Genomic DNA, 9,762 nt, shown 5'->3' with positions numbered 1-9,762 from the left:
AGAGAAATCTCAAAACTTTTCTTCCAAGCCCGTGATCATGCTCATTTGTGCTCCAGATAAGGAAGGCTTTTAAACTTTTTCCTTTCCCTTTTTCCACTTCTCTGCCCTTAAACTCAGCTCCCTCTTCTGCAAAAATGTTAGCAATCCCCAGCTCAGAGGCTGCTCTGAATAGGAAATGGAATAATTCCTGTAAATATCTAGCCTAGAGCCTAGAAGATACTCCACAAACATCAGTTCCTTCACTGTGAGTGAATGTAGATAAAACTGAAGGGGCAATAGTCACCACTTGTTATGACACTGTTGACATACCTTGAATTAAGACCTCACACCTACCCATTCAACTGGTGCCTGTCCCCAAGTCCAAGTTTCAATGAGGAGCCTTGATCGGTGTTTCCCTTTCCCCTTAATGATATCATCTCTGCAAACTTCGCCTCTCCATAGTCTTAGCCGGGATGCCTCCCATAATTCTCTGTAAACTCAGAAATCCTTCTATCCTTCTTTGATCAATAGTCCTATTTGCCATGTGAATCTATTCCAAATTTCACTCCCCTTACCATTCTCTGAGTTAAGACATCTTAAAACTAATATACCATTGCCTCCAAAGTCGAAATTTTTATAATAGAGCTATTGCCACAGTACGTGATGTTTTTATATGATATACTCATTGGAAATTTAGATATTGGCCATCTCAAGAAGTTGAGAATTATGTCAGAGAACTATGATGTTCCGTAGGACAAAACAGAAGTCTAAGAGTGGAAGGTACCAAGCTGCCAAAAATGGAATTGGATGCCTCAAAGGAAACAATAACATTTCACTCATAATATCCTAAAGCTGTGAAATGATCCTTGATCAGAGATAATACTGCATTTATTCTGGGAAATACTACTTGCCATCAAACCAGAAGAGGCTACATGCCAAATTACTAATATTTGGTAATTCAATGAACTTTATAGAACTCAAGAAGGGAGTGGTTCCTTCCTTTTAGGAATTTATAGTCTTGAGGGAAAGAGTGACAAAGTACAACTTAATATAATTTACAAAACCAAAGGAAAAGAGGTAACAGAAATTATATAGAGGCAATAGAAAATATATAGAGAATTAATTGGAACGGTCTTACCCATTAAATCACTACAAAGAAGAAATGTATGTTTATTGATTACAAGACGTGTAGCAACGCATGCAATGTTCTTAGCACAGAGGGTGATGGCAATATTAGTAGGGACTTACTATTATCTAATTCAATTTCAGAAACATTTCTGCTTTGCAGATGAACACAAAAAAAACAGGCTTCAAATATTTGGACAGACAGGCAAATTTCACAAAAAGAGAATGTGGAGAACTCAGGATTCCAAATGAAGCTGCCAGACATTAAATCCCATTCCTTTTTTCCTGCTGTATTATATGACTTGTCATTGAGGCTGAGATGGCTTTTCTTTCAGAAAAGGCCTCGTTACTCATTCATGCTCTATCTTGGCACATGCAAACACAGCTCTTTTGTAGGTAGAGGACACTGGATGTCTGCTTCCAAGAGATACTTAAGCCCACTGTGAGATTTTAGTGCACTCCATATTAATTCACTCGTTCAACAAATATTTAATAAGCATCCTACCATGTGTCAGAGCCCTGGTGGTGCACTGGTTAAGAGCTATGGCTGCTAACCAAAAGGTTGGCAATTTGAATCCACCAGCCTCTCCTTGGAAACCCTATGGGGCAGTTCTACTCTGTCCTATAGGGTCACTGTGGGTCAGAATCGGCTCAATGGCAGTGGGTTACTATGTGTTAGGAACTATCAGAGACACTGGTGATACTACCCAAAAAAACCCAGTGCCGTCGAGTCGATTCTGACTCATAGCGACCCTACAGGACCGGTGATACTATGGGGAAGAAAATAGATAGGTACCCAAAGCAAATATATAGAGTAAACTGGAATATCTACCTCCGTTCAAAAACTATTAAGCTCAGAATAACAGCCATTTTGCAGGGCATATTGACAGTACTCATTTTTTTGAAAAAACATTTGGTGAAAATATACACAGCAGAACGTATAACTATTCATCAATTTCTACATGTTCAATTCAATAACACTGGTTAGATTCTTACTCTGTATCACCATTCTCGCTATCTCTACCCATATTGTTTCACCATCATTGATTTAGACTCTACTACCCCTTAAACTTCTCATCTATGCTTTAGAGTTACTATTGACACTTTGATCTTACATAGACAATAAAACCAAAACTGTTACTGTTGAGTCAATTCCAACTCATAGCAACTTTGTAGGGCAGAGTAGAACTACCCTGTTGGATTTCCAAGGCTGTAATCTTCACGGAAGTAGAATGCCACATCTTTCTTCCGTGGAGCAGCTGGTGGGTCAAACCACCGGCCTTTCAGTTAGCAATGGAGCACTTAACCACTGAGCCACCAAGGCTCTCGTATAGATGATAGGACTCATTTTTATTGATATCAAACTCTCTACCAGTCTCCGTAGGTAGTGGAGATATAATGATGAACAAAACAGAATCCTTGTCTTTGATGATTAAAATATACATAATCATAATAGAAACTCATAAAAGGTATAGCAACATTAAAAAAAAAAGTTACCTATAATTCTAGCATCCTTGGAGAAACACTTTTAATATGTTTTTATGATTTTCAAATCAAATAAGCACTCTACACACAAACATATTTACAATTTATGAATCATTCTATAAACTTTTTTATGGTTTAATTTTAAGCAGGGTTTAACATAGATCTGGTAGCATGCACAAGCTTACAACTGTGCCCTCTAGCTAGATCAAGGACATTGGCAGCACATGGGAGGCTCCCTCATGCCCCTTCTCAGTCGATAACAACTCTAGAGGTCACCACTATTCTGATGTCTATCACCACACTTTAATTTTGTCTGTCCTTGAAATTCATAAAAATAGAATTATAGAGGATATACTCTTTTTTGACTGGCTTCTTCCACACAACACTTTTTGTATCTTACTATTAAGACAAAACAAGTATGTCTTAGCACTGCATCGCGAATGGTTTTCCTCAGCAAACTTTTATGGGCTACTATGACCGGCACTGGCTTAGAGACTATTTACACAGGGATATCCACTATATTATTATTCAGTAATATATTGATGTCCAGTAATAATATAATTTTTTTAAATTATATAACACTTGAAAAGAGATTAAAATTATCTTTTGTTTTGATGGTGACTTTAGTGTTTACTTAGAAAACCAAAAATGATCACTTTAAAATAATTTATTAGAATTAATGAAGTGTTTTGGTAAGGTTAATGGATGAAAAATGCATTTAACAGTTTTTTCTCTACTCTAACGACACAATTCTAAGAACTGAAAAATTTATTTGCTCATTCTACAAATAATTATTTGGCACTAACCATGTATCTGGCCCTCTTATCAATACATAGGGATTAATAAGTGAACAAAAGAAACAAATTTCTTCCCCTTATTGAGCTCACAATGTAGAGAGAGTAAATAAAATACAATCATGATATAATAATATATAATCATGATACCACCCACCCAGACATGATCAATAATCATGATATATAATAATAAAAAAGACATAAAAATCTCTCATGAAAAACTAGAAGTGGATACATACTTAACCCATTAATTACATATTTTTCAAGACTGTTTATGTCAGGTATAATTCTAGATTCTCGGAGAACATACATTAAGAAAAAAAAGGTCCCTGAATTCATACAATTCCTTTTTTTTTTTTTTTTTTGACGAGGTGGAGGGGGTTGTCACAGACAATATGTATCAACAACAAAAATTATATGATCTATTTTGTCAAAGATTTCATTTTACTTGGATTCACAATCAAAGCCCATGGAAGCAGCAGTCTAGAAATCAAATGATGTATTGCATTGGGCCAATTTGCTGCAAAAGCCTCTTTAAAATGTTGTAAAGCAAAGATATCACTTTGAGGACTAAGGTGTACCTGACCCAAGCCATGGTATTTTCAATCACCTTATATGCATGTGAATGCTGGACAATGAATAAGGAAGATCGAATAACTGAGGCCTTTGAATTATGGTGTTGGCAAAGAATACTAAATATACCATGGACTGCCAGAAGAATGAACAAATCTGTATTGGAAGAAATAGAGCCAGAATACTCTTAGAAGGCAGGCTAGTAAGACTTCGTCTTACATACTTTGAACATGTTATCAAAAGGGACCAGTCCCTGAAGGAGGACATAATGATAGGTAAAGTAGAGGGTCAGCGAAAAAGAGGAATATCCTCAATGAGATGGGTTGACACACTGGCTACAGCAATGGGCTTATCATATAGCAATGATTGTGAAGATGATGTGGGACCAGACAGTGTTTCATTCCATTATACATATGGTTGCTATGAATCGGAATCGACTTGAGAGTACCTAATAACAACATTTTATTATAAGGCAACAAGGGCTGTAGAAAACAGGAAAAAAAAAAAAAAAAAACAGCGAATACAAGAAAAAGTGATTGTCAATGCTAGTGTCAGGAGAGGTGAATAGAGACTAGGCCAGGTTATGACACTAAGTAATACAGTAAGGGTAGGACCTATTGAGAGGGTGGCATTTGTGCAAGGACTAAGTGCTTGGTTAATAACCAAAAGGTTGTCTGTTCAGACTCACCCAGCGACTCCATGGGAGAAAGACCTGGCGAACTGTGTTCCCGTAAAGATTATAGCCTTGGGAAACCTATGGGGAGTTCCAAGCTATGAATCATAATTGACTCAAAGGCACCACCACCAACAATAATATTCAAGCACCTGTCCTGGGGAAGAGAACTCTAAGCACATAAGAGATGATGTAAATGTCTTAAGGTATGAATGTACCTAGGATATATAAGGAAAAGCAAGGTAGGCATTGTGGCTCTAAGAGAGGTGTTGGGAGGACTGAGAGGTAAAATTGAATCAGGTTATACAGAACGTGGTATGCACTTCAAAGACCTACATATGTAACCATTAGGTTTGTAAAACTAGACGTTAAGACCTATTTGGCGACGTAGAAGTAGTGGGTTATAATACCATAAAAACCCAACCCAGTGCCCTCGAGTAGATTCATAAAAAGGAAAAAATACTAACAGATTTTGGGAAAAAACAAAACAAAACTGTATTTGCAATACCGAAGACCGATTTTTTTTATGTTTTTTTTTTTTTTATATATATTAAATATATAGCGGCACTGGGTTTTGTATATATTAAATGGAAACATGTCACATGTATTAAAGAGAGGGCTTCAAACCAGTTCAGACGGGTTCACTCATGACCAACTAAATGAAATAGGAACAGACCCAAATTTTTAAAATAATCAATAATAATTTTTCCCATTCTGTTTATTGTTCCACTTGACCCAAATTTTTAAAAATTTGAGTGAAGCAGAACAATAAGCAGAATGGGAAAAATTATGGGTCGAAGCCCTGGAATAGGAGACTTGGAAGAGGCATAGTTTGCCCTCTCAGGAACCAGATGTGTGAGACTGAGTTATTGCCAGAACTGTGGAGAGCCACACACATTCAAAGTGGCATGTCGGCTGCTATCTTTGAGTGGGGCACTGCTGTTTCCTACGCTGTTGGTCAGGAAATTTGTTTGCTATACAATGTAAACGCTGCCCTTGTTTTCTAAGAGGGAGGTTTAAGTTTCTAGCAAGGCTTCGACCCATAAAAAAATTCTGCTTTGCCTACATTTAAAAATTTCAGGTCCCTTTGGGTTTTGCTTCATCAGCCATGACTGAACCTGGCAGAACTGGTTCAAAGCCCTGATTAAGGACAATTCACAGAAGAACAAATTCAGCAGTCCAACAGATATATGAATAGTTGATCTATCTTTCTAATAGTTAAGTCAATTAAAGTAACAGTGAGATATGAGCATATACCTATAATACTGCCATAAATTAAGAAGAAAAGAGCTATAATCCTAATTGCTGAGTAGGATGTAACGACACACTTTGCTAGTGGAAATATAAACCAGTGCATTTTTAAAGCAGTTTGTCAACATGTAGCCACATTTAATGATATTTATGGAAAGTATAATTTTAAGTGATTACTTTTATACCTTGGTAATTTTTTTTTTTATAAAAATCGATTCAAGTATCAATTTAAAAATCCTTTGACAGATCGTAAAGCCTGATTGTATGTATGTGTGTGTGTGTGTGTGTGTGTGTGCACGTGCATGGGTATATATTCAGGTGTGTGTTTGCAGATGGGCTCAACACTGGGAAAAAGACATCCAATAATTTTGGCATTGGCACTGTCACTCTGCTTCAATCACAGATTTGTCTTTATTTGTATTATACATAATTATGTCCATATATATACACATGGAAACCCTGGTGGCCTAGTGCTTAAGTGCTACGGCTGCTAACCAAAGGGTCTGCAGTTCGAATCCACCAGGCACTCCTTGGAAACTCTATGGAGCAGGTCTACTCTGTCCTATAGGGTCGCTATGAGTCGGAATCGACTCGACGGCACTGGGTGTTTTTTTTTTTTTTTTTTATATATACACATATGCATGTGTGTGCGTATGTATATATAGTCATTCATTACAGCCGAGTCAATTCAGACTCATGGCGACCCCCAAGTGTGCAGAGTAGAACTACTCAATAGGATTTCAAGACTGTGAACTTTCTGAAGCAGATTGCCAGGCCTGTCTTTCCAGGTGCCTCTGGTGGTCTCAAACTGCCAACTTTTTGGCTAGTAGATGAGTATACCACCTAGGGACAGACACACACACTCATATATATATATATATATACACACACACACCCCAAAAAAACCCAGTGCCATCGAGTCGATTCCAACTCATAGCGACCCTATAGGACACGGTAGAACTGCCCCACGAAGTTTCCAAGGAGTGCCTGGAGGATATATACATATACATACGTCAAATAAATATTTTATTTTGCATAAAAATTCAAGCTTGTGAAACAGGCTTAATAAACATTGTTTTACCCCAATATCCTTATGGTATAACTGTGAAGCTGAGACCCAAAGAGATATTCTAATTTATGCAGTGAATAACAAAGCCAGAAATAGAGCTCTTTTTTTTTTTTCTTAAACCATCCCAATGTTCTCTTTGGAGAAGGGGCCTGAGAACCTTGAATTAGATGTACCCACACATAAAGCTTGATTGTCTTCTCTGAGCTGACTTTGGGTTTTTTCCACTCCTTTCCAGAATCTTCCAGCCATTTGATGTTTATGTATGAAATGAAGTAGCATGCAAAACTCGCTGGACTGGGGACCAATTTGCTCTTTGATTATTGTGTCACATTTCCTTTACAGGAACATCACAGAGAAATATCTGGCCAATTCGTCGCCATGAGCTGGAAATGGAGAATTACTGGGAAATGCATCTAAGTCTATGAATTCTGAAGGCATTGAAGTCAAGGCATTTATAACAGAAAAGAGACAAGAAAGACCATTTTGTCCCAAGAATTAAAAAAAAAAAAAAAAGACAAATACAAATGTCAACAAAGGTTAGATATTTTCAATTTTATTCCAAGTAGAAAAAAGAAGTATTCCAATTTTGTTGAACATTTTCTTTAGGCAACAAGATTATATTTATTTACAACCAGCATCTTTAATCATCCTGATCTACACTGTCTAGATTTATACAGATAAAATAGCCAAGACCAGCAAGTGTAGTAACTTGCCTAAGGTCACAAAGTTAGTCATCAGCACTTCCAGAAGTAGGCATGCATTTTCTGATAGGATCATTCTCCCACCCCTTCTCTCATACAATGACCTGGGGTGAGATATTGAATGACTGTAGAAAAAAGAAGAGGCATAGTTCCTAGAACACAAAAGAAAAATCATTTTCAACTCTTACAACTATTACAGGTGCATGGAAGTTAACTGCTGCAATACTAGTATCAGCTTCTGTTTGTTTGGCTTAGATACAGGGTGCAAGTTGCACACCACCATTGGGGGAAGGGCTTCTTGAGAGTGGAAGATGAATGATTCAGTTCTTAGCACCCCCTTCTATGTATTCTTTTGGCTCAATACTACAATTTGTTTTTCACTAAGCTTTGGATGCCTTAAAGTCATGGGGTGTATCTTGAATGTTTGGTCTCTGCGGAAAATTTACCATGATCACGACATAAATGTGAATATGTATTTGTTGAATGAATAAATGAAAGAATGACTACCATCACAGCTTAGAAGTTCCATTTCTGGACATGGGATCTCAAGAAGTTGTTAGTGATTTCTAAACTCTAAAAGAAGTTGCGTGCATGTGTGTGTATGTTTGTGTGTGTGTGTGTACCATCAGTCACTTCCCCAGTTTTCGCTCGGAATCATGCAATATTTGCGATGATTTATGTTTCAGTGTGATACTAAAATGGGTTCGTCTTCCTGAGTCTACTAATCATCTTTGATTCAGCCTTTAATTTGTGGAAACCTATTGTGGGGCAAGGATCAGCCCAGGTGCTATGGATAAAGCAGGCAGAGACAACTTCTCTTCGTGTAGGAAATTGATAGAGCAGATTAAGAAAGAGATGCACACGAGCCACAGTGCACTACGAAGCGCTTCCAACCCTGGCTTGGAGGTGAGGCCTGAAGGATGAATATACGTTGTGCAGACAAAGAAGGTGGGTCTGAGAGTAGGCCGTGGAGTACTTGGGGCTGCTTTTTCAGGTGCATGGATCTGCACATGTGAAAGGAATCTGGCATATGAGGAAATCTGAGAGAAGATAGACTTTTCACGTCCTTGATGTGTCCATGTTTATTTGAGGTGATAAGAGAGGGAAGAGATAACATCTGGGGATAAGCAGGGATGGTCATACAGGGCTTTATAAACTTAGCTTAATAGCTTACGCTTTTGGAGGTTACTGAATGGGTCTAAGTTGGGGGGGTAGTATATTCAGATTACTTTTAAGAAAGATTTTTCTGTCTGCTGTTAAAAATGCGTAGATGGACAATACTGAAAGGGCTCTGTTCTTGCATCTGTAACAGCATATAATTGTAAACTGGCCAGCTGTAGGCACTTAACTGCTAACTGAAAGCTTGGTAGTTCAAACCACCTAGTAGTACTGTGGGACAAAGGCCTTGAAAACCCTATGGAGTGCAATTCCCCTCTGACACACGTGGGATCACCATGAGTCAGATTCAACTTGATGGTACTGGGTTTATACAGTTGTCCTGGAAATCCATCCAACTCGTTGCATTTATCTACAGTTTGTTCCTTTTTATTGCTGGGTACTGTTCTGTTGTATAGATGTACCAGAGTGTGTTTAGCCAGATTCCTAAGACTTATAATAGACTTTTAATATGATTTTCCACCGTTGCCATCTGGTGCTTATACTTCTCAAGTTACTTGTATGTGAATGTTTATAATCAAATTTCTCTCCATGAGTCACATCCCTTCATTTAAAGCTCTTATAGCTACAGAGAATAATTACTGGGCATTTAATTTGACCCTCCAGCAATCCTCAGCTTGGCACCAGCAATAAACTCAATCCCAGTAGTAAGGACGTGATGTTTATGGAAACTTGGCAAGAGCTTGGAACTGCATAGGTTCACAGTAAGTAATTTTGGTAAATGTTTCTAATTCACTATACTCCTATTGTACACATTAATCTTTTACACTAGGGTTTTTGGCAACCAACTTTTACCTTTATCAGAAATATATATATATATATATATATTTTTTCCTTAATCCACGAATAACTCAGTGAGTCTGAGAGCTTGCTCTTTGGGGGAAAAGTATTTTTTAAAGTGAAACCAATGATATTTGATACAGCTATGGCAAGAAC

This window comes from Elephas maximus, chromosome 21 (assembly GCF_024166365.1).
Source record: "Elephas maximus indicus isolate mEleMax1 chromosome 21, mEleMax1 primary haplotype, whole genome shotgun sequence".
NCBI lineage: Eukaryota > Metazoa > Chordata > Mammalia > Proboscidea > Elephantidae > Elephas > Elephas maximus.
The sequence above is the reverse complement of the archived record's forward strand: the minus strand, read 5'-3'. Positions refer to the sequence as shown.